The 18,961-nt window shown below is 39.5% G+C and overlaps 1 protein-coding gene and 1 long non-coding RNA gene across 4 annotated transcripts in view; one reads left to right on the top strand and one right to left on the bottom strand.

The window, feature by feature from the left end:
• The window catches only part of LOC107966387 (doublesex- and mab-3-related transcription factor C1), a 71,342-nt gene that overhangs the window by 29,724 nt on the left and 22,657 nt on the right, over window positions 1-18,961 (top strand). The gene's annotated exons all lie outside the window — the stretch shown is intronic.
• Window positions 648-1,476, bottom strand: LOC129138861 (uncharacterized). The gene is made up of 2 exons (XR_008542096.1): window positions 1,298-1,476; window positions 648-1,128 (listed from the first exon to the last, which is right to left on the bottom strand). It is a non-coding gene; the product is annotated as an uncharacterized LOC129138861 (long non-coding RNA).

Below are 18,961 nucleotides of genomic sequence, written 5' to 3'. Positions count from 1 at the left end.
ATGGTTGTTAACAGGGACAATTATGCTCCAACCGCCCCCCTTTCAGAATTCTCCTGCTGATACTGTGTTGCAACACATATCAAGGTCACCTTAGGAAGGCAAAAGAAAAAAAATAAAGTCCTCATCTTATGGAAAGGAACAATGCATAGTTGGAGACAAGGCCGTCTGTTGGAAGGGGTCTCTGTCTTGTGGTGGAGTAGGCGGGGCTTGGGAGCTCTTTGTCAGTACAGGGGTTAACGCCTTTTCTGAGATCCACAGATTCTTCCTCCCCATGACCCTCTCGCTTCCGCATATAAACACCGCCCAGTTTTCCTCAGATATGAAGACTGTGTGCATTGCTGGGGGTAAGAGAGATGTTATTCCGTCCTCATTCCTGCATGTGAGATGTTATTCCGTCCTCATTCCTGCATGTAAGTGCCCCGCCAGGGTCAGAGCTGAGAGCCGTGGAAAACTCACCGTTGATTGGCTACAGCCCATTGCCACCAGGACCTAGTAACAAGCAGCGCTGCCTCGAGGAGGAGGGCAGACAGCCTAACAGGGCTCAGGAAGATGCTAGCTCTCTCCCTCCACAACCCCACCACCACCAAAGCTGACCACCCCCAGTTCAGCCGACGTGTTGAAAGTTACATCAAATGCCACAAAGCAAAAACAGTCAAGCGTGCCAGCATTTATTTCAGGCCCGGTGACCGGGACACTGGGGCGAGCAGGGGCATGGAGCAGCAGAGGGGGCTCGGTCACCGTTCACGCCTGTGTCTGTGGCTCCGGTGGTCTCAGATTCCGAGTGCCCGGTATCCTCCCCTAGGGAGGAAAGCGAGTGACAAGTGGACCCTCGGGAGCCCTGGGGATTTCTGACTTGGCCTGAGGTTCTCTTGGTGGAACAGGAAGGGGAGGCGGATGGGCTTGGTGGCGAGCCAGTGAGACAGGCAGAGGCGGGCTCCGAAGGAGCTCTCGCCTGAAGCACTTGATGAAACATGCCAGGGCCCTCTGGAACCGGATCCTCCAAGACCCTCGCGGAAGAGCAGGTTCCCTGGGCAAGCCTGTGCCACTGGATGGGTCCTCCGCGGTGTCAGATACAGCAACCAATTCCTCAGGGTCTTTTTGCGGCCCTTTCACATTCTGAAAGACAGACTAAATAACTGGATCCTAATGATCCCTCCCATCCCTGGCTTCCGTTACGCAACTGTTGTGTGCATCTCCGGCCCTCTTCCATGGGTGAGGGATGCAGCAGTGACCTGCGCAGACCAAAGCCCAGCCTCCTAGGGGACATTCCAGGACAATGGAGGGAAGCCAGACTCACCAGGTCAGCAGGTGGAAGGAAGGGAGTGAAGATCATGCTTCCAGGAGTGTGTGATGTGCCGGTAGGGACCAACAGGACTTCAATGAAGACACCGGCGAAGCTCGTCACTCTGCCCGGTGCAAAGAGGCCGAGGGCCTGCCCCCTCCACGCCCCATTCAGGCCCTCTGCCCCTGCCCCATCGTCCCTCCCCCCTACAGCCTCGTGCTCCAGCAGCGGATACATTTCTGGCATGTCGCATTCCATTTGTTTCTGTATCTCTTACTCCCAGTCCTCCAATCTTTCTTTCCTTTGCTGCTGCTTCCTGGCCCTCTCAGCAGGCTCGAGCCACGTTTCTCCTTGCCGAGCAGAAAAAGCAGAGGTCTTCAAGCTGGTGATGAGTCATCATTTGGTGGGGATGCCACAGACCCGAGTGTCCATGTGGGTGCTCTCCTGCCTTTGATTCACAGGATTATGTACATGGATGCCCTGGGCAGGTGTATGAGTCCAAATGAGTCGTCACAGCAAGGAGCGTGAGCTGGGTAATGGTATCCAGAGTCCAAATCAACAGCAGTTTTCTTTTCAGAGGTTTACGTGAGACTCCACGTCTATGTACCAGTCAGTATCAGGTGGTTTAGGGCCTGGAGGGCTTGGAAAATGTGAGAGAGAGGGAGAGGTGAAGGGCCTGGGCTGGGGTGAGTTGAAAGTAGAACAGCCGACCAGCCTGGGCAGCATAGGGAGACCCCACCCCCACAGAAAATTTCAAAAGTAGCCTGGCATGGTGGCACACACCTCTAGCCCCACCTACTCAGGAGGCTGAGGGGGGAGGATTGCTTGAGCCTGGGAGGCGGAGGCTGCAATGAGCCGTGATGGCACCACTCCACTGCACTCCAGGCTGGGAGACAGAAGGAGACTCTGTCTCAAAAACAAACTGACAAATCAAACAAACAAACAAAAGAAAGTAGAAGAGCAGAGGTGAAAGCTCCTTGTTGCCTAGTCTTGCTATGTCAAAATCAGGCTTTGACATTTGGGTTACAAGCAATGCTGCCAAGTTATGCCCCCCGTTTGCTAACCAGGTCTGTGGGGTCCGCACCGCTGACTTCACAGGAGCTCCCTGCAAACAGTACCCTGAAGGGAAAGCGGAAGTAGGTGGCCTCAGAGTCTTTCTTTGGCTTTTGAAACAATAGTGCTGTTTAGGAAAGCATCTCTTACATAATCCTGAGGCTACAGAGTTGATCTCTGTGAGCCTATCATGGGCCGTGCCCTGAATGAGGCTCTGCTTCAAGCTCTTCTGTGAGGGAGAAACCGAGAGAGGCGTGAATGTAACAGAGAGTGATGGAGGGACGTTTATGGGGCTACGGGAGGACTGAGGAGGCGGGCAGTCACTCAGCCTTGGGAATTGGAACGGAGTCAGTGAAGAGTTCCCAGAGGAGGCGTGCCTGAAAGGAGGGACAGAAGAAATTGGCCAAGAAATAGAGAAAAGGGAGAGCATCACAAGTAGAAGCCCAAGACAATACCGTGAGGTTTTGCAACTGAAAATATGTAGGCCTGGTTTTCTGTTCTAGGGTTTAATAGAAGTCAAAGTCAGTCACGAGGTTCCAGTACAGGAACCTGAAAAGCTGTGCCTCACAGAGACACTGAACCCTGGTTTTTGAGAACCCAAAGGGTATATTTTTAATAGAATTTTGATATATATTGATTTAATAGAATTTGATAATAGAATTTTGATCAATAGCAGTCCATTGATCATTTTTCCAGTGTGATTCATGCTTCATGTGTCCTACCCTAAGATATCGTTGCCTAGCCTCACAACAGAGATTTTCTCTTCTGATGTTTGTAGGTTTTAATATTTTGCAATTTACACTTAGATCTAGGATTTATTTTGAATTAATGCCTGCATGAAGTGTGAATAATGTCGGGATGAATGGTGAGATATTGAAGTTGTTTGGGTCTTCCGTAAAGAGATCTACTTTTTCCAGCACTATTAGTTAATTGTCAGCTAATTTAATTATCTTTGAGCCTTTATTAGAAATCAACTTACTATATATATGTAAGTCTATTTCTAGCCCTTCTTCTATTTCATCCAATGATCCCTATGTGAATTCTTAAGGTCATACCAGGCTGTCATGATTACCATGTCTTCATATTAAGTCAGAGACTTTGGTGATGTAGGTCCTTCATGCTTGTTCTTTTCCAAATGGCTTTGGATCTTCTATGTCATTTGCATTTATATATAACTTTTGAGAAACAGTTCTTCACTTTAATTATGATTATGGTGAGCCTATAGATCAATTACTTGAGAATTGACATCTTAACCTGAGTCTTCTGATCAACGAACATTATATATCTCTGTTTATTTAGGTCTTCACTTTCTCTCGCCAGTATTTTATAGTGGTCTGCATACAGGTCTTTCACATATTACATTAAAATTCTCAATAGATACCTCATTTATTTTGCTGTAATTATAAATGACATTTTAAATAATGTCATCTCCAATTATTTGTTCCCAGTATGTTGAAGTACAGTGGGTTTTTGTATGTTGAGTTTCTGTCTTGTAACTTTGTTATGTGACTTGTTAGGTCTAGGAGATGTTTATCCCCACATTCCTTAGTATTTTGTATGTAGACTATCATGCTATTTGTAAATGGAGAGGTTTTTTTTATTCCTTCCTATTCAATCTGTATGCCTTTTATTTATTTTCCTTGGCTCATTGCACTAGCTGGGACCTCAAGGATAATTGTATACGCATAGTAAGAGTCTGCCTTATTTTTAATCTTATGGGAGAAGCATTCAGTATTTCACCATTAGGCATGGTGCCAGCTGCAGGTTTTTTGTAGGAGTACTTTATTAGGTTGAGGACGTTGCTTTATGTACTTATCAAGTGGTTTGGGTTTTTTGGTCACGAATGGGTGTTTTATGTTATCAAATTACTTTTCTGTTATATATCTGGATAATAAATGCTCTTTTCTTTTATTCCATTAATATGGTGAAATATAGTCACGGATTTTTAATGGTAAAATGACCTTACATTCCCAGGACAGACTGTGCTTGGTAATAGATTATTTTTTTTCATATATTATTGGATTCAAGTTGCTAAAATTTTATCAAGGGGTTTTGTATCTATGTTCATTAGGAACACTGGTTTGTAGTTCCTTTTTTTCTTCCGGTATCTTTTTTCTATTTTTTTTTTTTAAATAAAAGTAATGCTGCCATCATAAAATGAACTGGAAAGTGTTCCCTCCTGTATTTTCTAAAAGTGTTCTTTTGGGACTACTACTATGTTTTCTTTAAATGTATGATACTGCTAACCAGTAAATCTATTGAAGACTGAAGTTTTCTTTATGATTTACAAATACGGTTTAAAAAAGTCTCCACATAACCATTCTTTTAACCTTAACAAGGTCTTTAGGGATGATTACCAATTAATTATATGTAGTTATTAGAAGAGTGTGCTTAAAAAATTTTCCTCAGCTTTTAAATGTCTTATTTTCTTTCTTCTTTTCTTTAATTTTTATTTTTCTTTATTTCTTCTAAAACAATTAACGGGATACATGTGCAGAACGTGCGGGTTTGTTACATAAGTATACGTGTGCCATGGTGGTTTGCTGCACCTGTTGACCCATCCTCTAAGTTGCCTCCCCTCATCCCCTACCCCCCAGCAGGTCCTGGTGTGTGTCCTTCCCCTCTCTGTGTCCATGTATTCTCATTGTTCAACTCCCACTTCTGAGTGAGAATGTGTGGTGTTTGGTTTTCTGTTCCTGTGTTAGTTTGCTGAGAATGATGGTTTCCAGCTTCATCCATGTCCCTGCAAAGGACATGATCCCATTCCTTTTTATGGCTACGTAGTATTCCATGGTGTATATGTACCACATTTTCTTTATCCAGTTTATCACTGATGGACATTTGGGTTGGTTCCAAGTCTTTGCTATTGTAAATAGTGCCTGCAATAAACGTACATGTGCATGTATCTTTATAGTAGAATGATTTACATTCCTTTGGGTATATACCCATTAATGGGATTGCTGGGTCAAATGGTATTTCTGGTTCTAGATCCTTGAGGAATCACCACACCGGCTTCCACGACGGTTGAACTAATTTACGTTCCCGCCGACAGCGTAAAAGCGTTCCCATTTCTCCACAGCCTTGCCAGCATCTATCGTTTCTTGACATTTTTAATAATCGCCATTCTGACTGGCATAAGTTGGTATCTCATTGTGGTTTTGATTTGCATTTCTCTGATGATGAGTGATGTTGAGCTTTTTTTCATATGTTTGTTGGCCGTGTAAATGTCTTCTTTTGAGAAGTGTCTGTTCATATCCTTTGTCCACTTTTTGATGGCATTGTTTGTTTGTTTTTTCTTGTAAATTTGTTTAAGTGCCCTGTAAATTCTGGATATTAGCCCTTTGTTAGATGGGCAGATTGCAATGATTTTCTCCCGTTCTGTAGGTTGCCTGTTCATTCTGATGCTTGTTTCTTTTGCTGTGCAGAAGCTCTTTAGTTTAATTAGATTCCATTTGTCAATTTTGGTTTTTGTTGCAATTGCTTTTGGCGTTTTCGTCATGAAGTCTTTGCCCTTTCCTATGTCCCGAATAGTATTGCCTAGGTTTTCTTCTAGGGTTTTTATGGTTTTGGGTTTTACATTTAAGTCTTTAATCCACCTTGAGTTAATTTTTGTATAAGGTCTGAGGAAGGGGTCCAGTTTCTGTTTTCTGCATATGGCTAGCCAGTTTTCCCAGCACCATTTATTTAATAGGAGATCCTTTCCCCTTGTTTTTGTCAGGTTTTTCGAAGATCAGATGGTTGTAGATGTGTGGTGTTATTTCTGCGGTCTCTATTCTGTTCCATTGGTCCATATGTCTGTTTTGGTACCAGTACCATGCTGTTTTGGTTACTGTAGCCTTGTAGTATAGTTTGAAGTCAGGTAGCATGATGCCCCCAGTTTTGTTCTTCTTGCTTAGGATTGTCTTCGCTATATGGGGTCTTCTTTGATTCCATATGAAACTTAAAGTAGTTTTTCTTCTAGTTCTGTGAAGAAAGTCAATGGTCTTGATGGGAATAGCATTGAATCTATAAATTACTTTGGGCAGTATGGCCATTTTCACGATATTGATTCTTCCTATTCATGAGCATGGAATGTTCTTCCATTTGTGTCCTCTCTTATGTCCTTGAGCAGTGGTTTGTAGTTCTCCTTGAAGAGGTCCTTCACATCCCTTGTGAGTTGTATTCCTAGGTATTTTATTTTCTTTGTAGCAAAGAAGAAATCATGGGAATTCACTCATGATTTGGCTCTCTGCTTGTCTATTATTGGTGTATAGGAATGCTTGCAATTTTTGCACATTGATCTTTGTATCCTGAGACTTTGCTGAAGTTGCTTACCAGCTGAAGGAGATTTTGGGCTGAGACGATGGAGTTGTCTAAATATACTGTCATGACATCTGCAAACAGAGACAATTTGAGTTACTCTCTTCTTATTTGAATACGCTTTATTTCTTTCCCTTGCCTGATTGTCCCGGCCAGAACTTCCAATTCTATGTTGAATAGGAGTGATGAGAGAGGGCATCCTTGTCTTGTGCCGGTTTTCAAAGGGAATGTTTCCATGTTTGTCATAAATAGCTCTTATTATTTTGAGATATGTTCCATCAATACCTAGTTTATCGAGGGTTTTTAGCATGAAGGGGTGTTGAATTTTATTGGAGGTCTTTTCTGCGACTATTGAGATAATCATGTGGTTTTTGTCATTGGTTCTGTCTATGTGATGGATTACGGTTACTGATTTGCGTATGTTGAAGTAGCCTTGCATCCCAGGGATGAAGCCGACTTGATCGTGGTGGATGAGCTTTCTGATGTGCTGCGGGATTCGGTTTGGCAGTATTTTATTGAGGGCTTTTGTGTGGACGTTCATCAGGGATATTGGCCTGAAATTTTCTTTATTTGTTGTGTCTCTTCCAAGTTTTGGAATCAGGATGATGCTGGCCTCATAAAATGAGTTAGGGAGGAGTCCCTCTTTTTCTATTGTTTGAAATACTTTCAGAAGGAATGGTACCAGCTCCTCTTTGTACCTCTGGTAGAATTTGGCTGTGAATCCGTCTGGTCCTGGGCTTTTGTTGGTCAGTAGGCTATTAGTTACTGCCTCAATTGTAATTTTCCTTTTAATGTGGTGCATCACATTAATTAATTTGCACGTGTTGAACCATCCTTGCTTGCTTCCCAGAAATAGATCCTGCTTAGTCATGGTGAACGATCCTTTTAATGTGCTCCTGAGTTTGGTTTGCTCGTATTTTGTTGAGAATTTCTGCCTCTATGTTCGTCAGAGATATTGTCCTCCTGCTTCCTTTTCTTGAAGTGTTTTCATCAGGCTTTGGTATCAGGGTGACCCTGGCCTCATAGAACGAACTTGACAGCATTCTCTCTTCTTCAAGCTTTGGGAAGCGTTTGAGAAGGTTTGGGGTTAATTTTCTTTAAATGCTTGGTAGAACTCACCAGGGAAGCCATCTGGTCCTTAGCTTTTCTTTAATGGGAGGTTTCTGATTACTGATCCAATCTCCTTACTCCTTATTGTTCTGTACAGATTTTCTGTTTTTTTAATGATGCAGGCTTGGTTGGTTGTATGCATCTATGAATTTATCCACTTCTGGGCTGACGCATTTATTGCTGCGTAATTGTTCACAGTTGTCTCTTATGGTTCTTTTTATATTTCTGGCATCAATTGTAAAGTCTCTTCTTTCATTTCTGATTTTATTTCCCTGATTCTTCTCTCTTTTCTTCTCATTTAGTCTGGCTAAAGGTTTGTTAATTTTGTTTATCTTTTCAGAAAACCAACTCTTATTTTCACTGATTATTTTCCTGTGGTCTTCTATTCCCTATTTTTTTTTTTATTTCTGCTCTAATTTTTTCTTATTTCATTCTTTCTGCTAACTTTGGAGTTAGTTTATTCTTCTTTTCCTAGTTCCTGGAGATAAAAAGTAAATTTAGGCCAGGCGCCGTGACTCACGCCTGTAATTCCAGCACTTTGGGAGGCCGAGGCGGGTGGATCACGAGGTGAGGAGATTGAGACCATCCTGGCCAGCATGGTGAAACCCCGTCTCTACTAAAATACAAAAAATTAGCCGGGCGTGGGCGCCTGCAGTCCCAGCTACTCGGGAGGCTGAGGCAGGAGAATGGCTTGAACCCAGGAGGCAGAGGTTGCAGTAAGCTGAGATTGCGCCACTGCACTCCAGCCTGGAAACAGAGCGAGACTCCGTCTCAGAATAAAATAATAAATAAATAAATAAAATAAAAATTAAAATAAAAAATAAATTTAATGGACATCAATATATTTTGTTTAAATCTATGTACTTGCTGTTTGTTTTCTATTTTCCCATTTGTTCTTTACTCTTCTCGTCCATTTTTTTTCATGTCATCACATTTTGGTTGGGCGTTTTAGGATTCCATTTGTCTTCACTACTGTCTTATTAGCTGTATCTATTTCAATTTATTTAAATGGTTGCTCAACTTACCACACTCTATCTTCAAGTAATACTATAGCGTTTCACATACAGTGCTTGAATCTCACTGGAGTATACCTTATTTTTCTCCTCTTTTTTTTTTTTTGCAGTGCTATTGTTACGCATTTTATTTCTACATATGCTATAACATATGTATGTTATAAACATCATTCCGCTTTCAAGTTAGTTATAAACTGTCAGTTGTCATTTATATATATTTTTTTTAAATGAGGAAAAAAGCTATCTTTTATATATAGCCATAGGTTTCATTCATTCCTCTTGGTCAATCCTAGTTTCCACGTGGTATCATTTTACTTCTGCCTATATTTACTTCTGCCTGTATTTTTTTGGGGGGAGAAATGGCTGTTCACATCTTTTGCCCATTTCTCAATGAGGTTATATGTTTTATTATTAATTTCTAAAACTAATTTCTGTAATCTAGATACAAGTCACTTATAAGTTATATGATTTGCAAATACTTTCTCCCATTCTGGGGCTTCTTTTTTCACATTCTTGATGGTATTATTGATTGCAGCAAAAAGTTTTTAATTTTAATGAAAGTCCTGTTTATCCTATCCCATTGTAGTTTTGGTTTGCATTTCTCTGATGATCAATGATGTTGAGTACCTTTCTATATGTCTGTTTGCCATATGTGTGTCTTCTTTTGAGACGTGTCTATTCAGATCCTTTGCCTATTTTTTAATCGGATTATTACATTTTTTTCCCTATAGAGTTGTTTGAGCTCCTTATGTATTGTGGTTATTAATCTCTTGTCAGACAGGTAGTTTGCAAATATTTTCTCCCATTCTGTGGGTTTGCCTCTTTACTTTGTTGATGAACAAAGGATTCCACTTGAGACTCCTAGTTTCATTGATTTTGCCCCCATGGTTTTCTATTCTCTATTTTGTTTTCAATGTTGACGGTTTCCTTTGCTGTGGCAGAAGCTTTACAACTTGATGTGATCCCATTGGTCTATTTTTTTTTTCTTGCTTTGGTTGCCTGTGTGTGCGGGGTATTACTCAAGAAATCTTTGCCCAGTGCAATATACTGGAGAGTTTCCCCTAATGTTTTCTTTTAGTAGTTTCATAGTTTGAAGTCTTAGATTTAAGTCTGTAATCTATTTTAATTTGATTTTTGTGTAAGTTGAAAGATAGAGGTCCAGTTTCATGCTTCTGCATGTGAATATCCAGTTTTCCCAGCACCATTTATTAAAGAGACTCTTTTCTCTAGTGCATGTTTTTGGCACCTTTGTGGAAAATGAGTTCACTGTAGGTGTGTGGATTTGTTTCTGGGCTCTCTATTCTGTTCCATTGATCTATGTGTCTGTTTCTATGCCAGTACCGTGCCTTTTTGGTTACTATAGCTCTGTAGTATAATTTGAAGTCAGGTAATATGATTCCTCCAGTTTTGTTCTCTTTGCTCAGGATAGCCTTTGCTCTTCTTTTGGCAATCTGTAGATTGTTTTGGATAGTACGAATATTTTAACAATAATAATTCTTCCAATCAATGAACATGGAATAGCTTTTCATATTTTTGCAATCCCCTTCAATTTCTTTCATCAGTGTTTTACAGCGTTCCTTGTAGAGATTTTCACTTCCTTTGTTAATTCCTAGGTATTTTATTTTATTGATAGCTATTGTAAATGGGATTACTTTATTGATTTCTTTTCCAGATTGTTCACAGTTGGTAGTGATTTTCGTATGTTGATTTTGTATCCTGGGACTTTACTGAATTCGTTTATCAGTGCTAATAGTTTTTTGGTGGGGTCTTTAGGTTTTTCCAAACATAAGATTATGTCATATGCAAACAAGGATAATTTGGCTTTTTCCTCTGTAATTTTGACACCCTTTATTTCTTTCTCTTGTCTGATTGCTCTAGCTAGAACTTCCTGTACTATGTTGAATAACAGTGGTGAAAGTGGGCATCCTTGTCATGTTCCAGATCTTAGAGGAAAGGCTTTCAGTTTTTGCCCATTCAGTATGATACTAGCTGTGGGTGTGTCATATATGACTTTTATTATGCTGAGGTTTGTTCCTTCTATACTCAGTTTCTGCAGAGTTTTTATAATGAAGGGATGTTGAATTTTATCAAATGCTTTCTCAGCATCCATTGAAATGATCATATGTTTTTGTCCCTCATTCTGTTAATATGATACATCACATTGACTGATTTGCATATGTCGAATCATCCTTCCATCTCTGGGATAAATCCCATTTGGTCATGATGAATTATCTTTTTGATGTGTTGGTGAATTCGGTTTGTGAGTGAGTATTTTGTTGAGGATTTTTGCATCAATGTTCATCAGGGATATTGGCTTATAGTTTTCTGCGTGTGTGTGTGTGTGTGTGTGTGTGTGTGTGTGTGTCTTTGTCTGGTTTTGGTATCAGGAAAACACTCATAGAATGAGTTCAGAAGTATTCCCTCCTCCTCTACCTTTTGAAGTACTTTGAGTAGGATTGGTATTTGTTCTTCTTTAAATGTTTGGCGCAATTCAGCAGTGAAGCCATTGGGTACCAGGCTTTACTTTGCTGGGAGACTTTAATTACGGCTTCCATCTCATTACTTGTTATTGTTCTGTTCAGGTTTTAAATTTCCTCATGGTTCCATCTTTGTAGGTTGTATGTGTGTATGAATTTATCCATTTCTTCAAGGTTTTCAAATCTACAGGCATATAGTTGCTCACAGTAGCCTCTTTGAAGCCTCCTTTGAATTTCTGCACTATCAGTTGTAATGTCTCCCTTATCATCCCTGATTTTATTTATTTGGTTCTTTTCTTTTATTTCTCATTTATTCTGGCTAAAAGTGGGTCCATTTGGTTTCTCTTTTGAAAAAACCAACTTTTCATTTCATTGATCTTGTGCATTGTTTTCTTCATTTAGATTTTATGTATTTCTGCTCTGATCTTTATTATTTCTTTTCTTCTATTAATTTTGAGATTGGTTTGCTCTTGCTTTTCTAGTTTCTTAAGATGCACTGTTAGGTTGTTAGGTTGTTTACCTGAAGTTTTTCTACTTTTTTGATATAGGGGCTTATAACTGTAAGCTTCCCTCTTAGTATTGCTTTTGCTGCAACCCATAGGTTTTGGCAGTTTGTGTTTCCACTATCATTTGTTTTAAGACATTTTTCAATTTCCTTCTTAATTTTTTCATTGACCCACTGCTCATTCAGGAACACATTCTTTAAATTGCACATTTTTGTATATTTCCCAAAATTTCCCTTGTTATTGGTTTCAAGTTTTATTCCATTTTGGTCACAGAAGATACTTGATATTATTTCAATTTTTTGAATGTTTTAAGATTTGTCTTGTGGCCTAACATGCGGCATATCCTTGAGAACTTATCCACGTGCTGAGGAGAATGATGTGTATTCTACAGCTGTTGGAGGAAATGTTCTGTAAATATCTGTTAGGTCCATTTGGTGTATCGTGCAGAGCAAGTCCGATATTTCTTTGTTGAGTTTCTGTCTGGATGATCTGTTCAACGCTCAAAATGGGGTGTTGACGTCTCCAACTATTGTTTGCCTTTCAACACTGTAAGTCTTTTAGTTTGTTTCCACGATGCTTCGTGGTTTTGCAGAGTATAAGTTTTGCACTTTCTGTTAGGTTTATTCCCATGTATTTTATTATTTCTGCTGCTATTGCAAATGGAATTGTTTTCTTAATTTTGTATTCAATGTCCTTTTTGCTACTCTATAGAAATAGAAATTATTTTCGTGTATTGACATTGTATTCCTTCACTTTGCCAAATTCAGTATTTGTCTTTAAAGTCTTTTAGTGGATTCCTTAAGATTCTATAATTACAAGATGATGCCGTATGCTAATAGAGGTAGTTTTATGTCTTCATTTCCCATCTTTTTGAAAACCAGGTACCATGGCCACAACCCTCAATACATTGTTGAGTAGTAGTGGCTACATCAGGCATCCTTGTGCTGTTTCAGACATTAAGGGTAAAAGATTCGGTCTTCTGCCATTAAATATGATGTTACCTGTGGGTGTTCTTTATCATAGGTGCTCTTTATCAGTTTGAGGAAAATTCCCTTCTATTCCCAGTTTTTTTTTTTTTCTTGAGTGTATTTCTTATGACAGGCTGTTGAACTTTTTCAAATGCTTCTTCTGCATAAATTGAGATGATCACGTGTTTTTTGAATGATTATCTGTTCATATGACAAAATCCGTTTATTGATGTGTAGCTGTTAAAGCAACCTTATGTGCCTGAGATAAATGCCACTTGGTCACCGAGTATAAATATTTTTGTATGTTGCTGGATTTGGTTTGCTAATATTTTGTTGGGGATTTTTTCTGTCCTATTCATAGTTTTGCTTTGAGTCTATATATGATTTTGTTGCCAGGCTTATGAGTTATGAAGTTTTCCCTCCTCTTCTATTTTTTTGGAAGAACTGTTGAAGAATTGCTATTAATTCTTATTTACATATTCAGTAGAATTAACCATTGAAGCCATCTGAGCCTGATCTTTTTTTCTGGGTAGTTTTTTTGTTTTTTGTTTTTTGTTTTTAATTACTATTTCATTCTGTTTCATTTTCATAGATCTATTTAACTTGTGTATTTCTCCTCCAGCCAGTTTGCATGGTATATGTATACCTAGAAATTCATCCATTTCATCTAAGCCATCAAATCTATTGGCATACAATTGTTCATATTATTTCTTTATAATTCTTTATTTTTCCATAATGTAGATAGCAGTGTCTCCTCTTTCTTTCTTGATTTCAGCGAATAGAACCTCCTCACTTTTCTCTTGGTCAATCTAGCTTACAGTTTGTCAATTTTGTTGACTTCTTCAAGGAATCAGATTTTTGTTTCATTGGTTTATCTCTGTTATTTTTCCACTCTTCATTTCATTAATTCATGCTCTAATCAGTGTCCACTTTTCTCTTCGATTTGCTTAGGTGTAGTTTGCTCTTTTTCCCAGGGTCTCAATGCGGAGGGTAAGGTTATTGACCCGAGATATTTCTTATTTTTTTTAGTATCAGCATTTAGAGCTATACATTTTCTTCTAAGCACTGCTTAACTGCATCCCAAAAGTTTGACATGCTGAGTCTTCATTTTCATATATCTCAAAAAGTATTTTCTAGTTTCCCTTTTGATTTCTTCTCTGACCCTTGATTATTTAGGAGTTTGTTGATTTCTTTATGCTCATGTATTTCCCACTAATGTATGTTTTATTGATGTATAACTTCATTCCATTGTGGTTTGGGGGCCTACTTTATATTATTTCTATCCTTTTACATTTATTAAGGTGTTTTATAGCCCACCGTATGGTCTATCCTGGAGAACATTTCAGGTGTACTTGAGAAGAACATATATTCTGATGTTGTTGGGTGTAGTGTTCTATAAATGTCTGTTAGGTCCATTTGATTTATTGCTTTTTCAAATCTAGTATATCCTTGTTGGTATTCTGACTAGCTTTTCTATTCATTATTGAAAGCAAGGTATTGAAGTCTCAAACAATGATTGCTGAATTATCTATTCCCCTTTTCATTTCTGTCAGCATTTACTTCAGGTATTTTGGTGTTCTGTTGCGCAGTGCAAATATATTTATAATTTATATATCTTCCTCTTCACACTTTTATAATTGTAGAATGTTCATGTTTTATCTCTAGTCATAGTTTGTGTTTTAAACTCTATTTTTTCTGGGGTTGACAAAACTACTCCAGCTCTCTTGCGGCTGCTGTTTTCAGTGTATTTATTTTCTCAACCTTTTACATTCTAACTATTTGTGCCTTTGCATCCGAAGTGTGTGTCTTGTAGACAGCATCTAGTTCAACCATGTTTTTATTACATCCTGCCAATATCTGCTTTAAAATACATTTGTATTGTTCAGTCTATTCACGCTGAACTTAATGTAATTACTTAATGTAATTACTGTTGGGGTAGAATTTATGCCTGCCATTTTTTGTATTTTCTTTCTCATGTCTTAATGTTCCTCTGTCCCTGCACTGACGTATTCTTTTCTGCTAAACAGATATTTTCTCATATACTCTATTCATTTACCTGTTGTTTCTTTATTGTATTTTTGGGTTGTTTTCTTAGTGGTTGCCCCACAGATTACAGATCACATTTTAACTCAAAAGAATCTAGTTCAGATTGATACCGCCTTAATTTCAATATTACACAAAACTGTGACCCTATAAAGCTCAAGAGTCTCTTCTCCTTTGTGCTACTATTGTCATAAAATTACTTCTTTATACCTGTGATGCCCATCTAGATAGTTCTATAATGATTGCTTTATGCAACAATTGTCCTTTAAATCAGGTAAAAGAAGGGAAGAGTTACAAACAACAATACATTCGTACAGTCTTTTATCAATGCTGTTGTAGTTAGTTACCTTTAATGGTGTTCTTATTTATTCATCAGGATTTGAGTTACTGTCTACTGTCTTTTCCAGATTTCCCTTTAATATTTTTTTGTAAGGGAAGTCTGCTGATGATACATTGACTCAGCTTTTCTTTATCAGGGGATAGCTTTACTTCATCATCATTTTTGAGGGAGAGTATTTCTGGATGGAACATTCTTGGTTAACTGTTTGTTGTTGTTGTTGTTGTTTTCATTAACCCCTTTGACTGTGACTTCTCACTACCTTTTGGTCCCCTTGGTTTCTGATAAGAACTCGGTTGTTAATCTTACTGGGGATCCCTTGTGTGTGGTGAGCTGTTTTTCTTTGCTGCTTTCCACATTCTCTCATTGTCTTTGATTTTCAACAGTTTGGCTAAGATGTGCCTCGGTGAAGATTTTCTTGAATTCATCCTCTTTGGAGTTTCTGTGGTTCTCATTTGTGTCCATTAATAATTTGAATCAAACTTGGGGAGTTTGGGCCATTATTGTTTCAAATGTTCTCTCTTTCTCGAGTTCCCATTTCTGTTGAGCCCCTCTAGTGAGTTTTTCGCTGTAGTTATTGTACATTTCCACTTCAGAATTTCTGCTTGGGTGTTTTAAAAACACTAATTTATATTCTGTGATGATTTCTCTATTTGTTGAGACATCATTCTCATACTTCTCTTTAATTCTTTTCACATGGTTTCCTTTAGTTGTTTGAACATATTTACAATAGCTGATTTGAAGTCTTTTTCTAGTAAGTCCAATGTCTGAGCTTCTCTCTGTGTGTTCCATACTCTCCTGTTTCTTTGCACGTCTCGTAAGTTTTTTGTTGAAAACTGGACACTTTAACTAATAGAACGTGGCAACGCTGAAATTCAGACTCTCCCTTCTTTCAAGGTATTGTTGTTGTTGTTTGGTGCTATTAATCCTGCTGTCACTTGTTTGTTTAGTGACTTTTCTGAACTACTTCTGTAAAGTCTGTATCCTCTGTTATGTGTGGCTACTGAATGCCCTGCTTGGTTGGCTTAGTGGTGACCTGGTGATTGGACAGAGATGTCTTTATATGCCTGGAAAAGGTAAGTTTCCCAGTCATTGCCATGGGGCTCTGTGGATATGTTGGACATGCCTTCAACTCGCAGCCAGGCAATTGACAACTCTTTCACAGAGCCTCAAAATAAACCAGAGTTGGCCGTTTAGGCACCTTTTGGGTCTTTGCAGACCATGTCATAGTCCTAGGCGAGTGTCTGGCCTTCTAGATTCCCAGGAATAGGTAATCGCTTTTAAAAGTCCCAATGGACACCTCGTTACCTAGATTTCCTTTTAAGGTATCGGTTAGCCTATTGTGTGCCCCAAGTGTTATCCATTGCCTGAGGCAGCTGCAATATTGAGCAATTGCCTCCAAATGTTTTTCACAAATGCATCCAGGGAAAAAGGCGTTTCAAACTGGGCACACTCTGAGTCAGTCCAAATAAAGACAGCCATGTAAGTAGGGCCTTCCCGGGAACTACCAGACAGATCAAATAATGACAATTCTCGGGAATGCGGCTTTGCAGGAGCTCCAACCCTGTTCTGTTCCCTCTGGTGGCTGCCAGGCTGCTGGTTTTCACCATGATTGCAGGCTGTTGGTATTCAAGGCTACCATGGAGCTGCATAAAGGGCCGTGAGGATAGGGCTAGTTGAAATGTCACATAGTTCACTGTTCCTAAGAAGATTCTGCTGTTTTTCTTGAATAAAGACGCCCAAGGTTGCCCCTCAGCTTTAGGTGAATTTGCAGGTTTCCGAAAACATTCATTTTGACAATTTTTGCCAGTTTTCTCATTGCATTTACGAAGGGGAGAATTTTTAGAGGTCCTTACGTTGCTGATGTTGCTGACTCTCTGCACGAGTTTTCATTATACCTATCCATGAGGGTGTCTGTTGTTAGGTGGTCCCTCTGTGCTCGGAACTTACGTATCTCTCAATAATCACTTTATGGGTTACCGACCATGTGAAAGGGACCACAACCGGAGCTCTAGAAGCAAAGATGTATAGCTCACCACCTTTGATCTCAAAGTTGTCATTCTCAAGTAGATTCCATTTAACCAAAACATTTAAAGCCTTATGATCACCAAGCCTGCATCTGGTCACCAAATTATATCTTAATTCAGTAAGATGGGGGCAGGGATGGAGGATCAAGGATGTGGGCTGTTTTTGGCCACCGTGTCTTAAATATAACCAGGCTTTTACCTGCATATTTGGCAGCAGCCTGGCTAGTATCTCTTGTCACAACAGGTTTTATTCCTAGCCACTTCAGAAGTGGCTGGGAGCCTCAGGGAGTAAGAGTGCAGATGAGGTGTTGCAGCGATCTCCCATATGAAGAGCTAGAAACTGAAATTTATTTCAACAACTGGGCTTGGTTTTGAATAACTCCTTAGCACCAATCTAGGATTTCCCACTGAAATGGCTTGATTTATATCGATGCAGCCCACCACCTGGGCAGTTATTCATAGGCCTTTAGGTAGAAAGCAGCAGGGACCCAAGAGACTGCTCTTTACACCACAGCGTGGAAACATAACTCCATCCCTCTCCTTTTGAATCAACCTCTGCATATCAACAAATATCACATGGCCATTGATCAAGGATCCCGTTAGTAACCTAAGACTTGAGTTTACATAGAATAACCTGTCTCTGAAACCCTTTGAACTGAAGCTGCTAACTTACTCACAACCTGTTTGTTGAGGGCGTGACTTCTCAAAGTATTCTGGTGCCTTGGATAAATATGTCTGTAAAGTTGCCAAGAGCCTTCAAATGACAGTATAATGTTTAAGAGTCAGACAAATTTTACTCTGAATCCAGGCTCTGCCACTTTCTTTCCCGTGACCATGGATAAATGACTTAGCTTCCCTCAACCTCAGATTCCTAACTTGCAAAACTGAGGATAAGACTAAAGGGATTGTAGGAATTAAAGATGACAATACGTGTAAAGCGTGTGGTGCACTATCCGGCAGCCAGCTAATGCTTCAAAAAATATTAGGTTTAGTTACTATTGAGCAACGTCTTTTTTTATTTTTATTTTTATTTTTATTATACTTTAAGTTCTGGGGTACATGTACAGAACGTGCAGGTTTGTTACACAGGTATACATGTGCCATGGTGGTTTTATGCACCCATCAACCCGTCATCTACATTAGGTATTTCTCCTAATGCTATCCCTCCCCCAGCCCCCCACCCCCGGACAGGACCCGGTGTGTTATGTTCCCCTCCCTGTGTCCATGTGTTCTCATTGTTCAACTCCCACTTATCAGTGAGAACATGTGGTGTTTGATTCTCTGCTCTTGTGTTGGTTTGCTGAGAATGATGGCTTCCAGCTTCATCCATGTCCCTGCAAAGGACATTAACTCACCCTTTTTTACGGCTGCATAGTATTCCACGGTGTACGTGTGCCACATTTTCTTTATCCAGTCTATCATTGATGGGCATTTGGGTTGGTTCCAAGTCTTTGCTATTGTGAACAGTGCCGCAATAAACATACGTGTACATGTGTCTTTATAGTGGAATGACTTATAATCCTTCGGGTGTACACCCAGTAATGGCATTGCTGGGCCAAATGGTATTTCTAGTTCTAAATCCTTGAGGAATCACCACACTTTCTTCCGTTTGAACTAATTCACACTCCCACCAACAGTGTAAAAGCGTTCCTGTTTCTCCACATCCTCTCCAGCATCTGATGTTTCCTGACTTTTTAATGACTGCCGTTCTAACTGGTGTCAGATGGTATCTCACTGTGGTTTTGATTTGCATTTCTCTAATGATCAGTGATGATGAGCATTTTTTTCATATGTTTGTTGGCTGCATAAATGTTTTCTTTTGAGAAGTGTCTGTTCATATCCTTTG

This window comes from Pan troglodytes, chromosome X (assembly GCF_028858775.2).
Source record: "Pan troglodytes isolate AG18354 chromosome X, NHGRI_mPanTro3-v2.0_pri, whole genome shotgun sequence".
Lineage (NCBI taxonomy): Eukaryota > Metazoa > Chordata > Mammalia > Primates > Hominidae > Pan > Pan troglodytes.
This window is presented reverse-complemented; position numbering and strand designations above follow the sequence as displayed.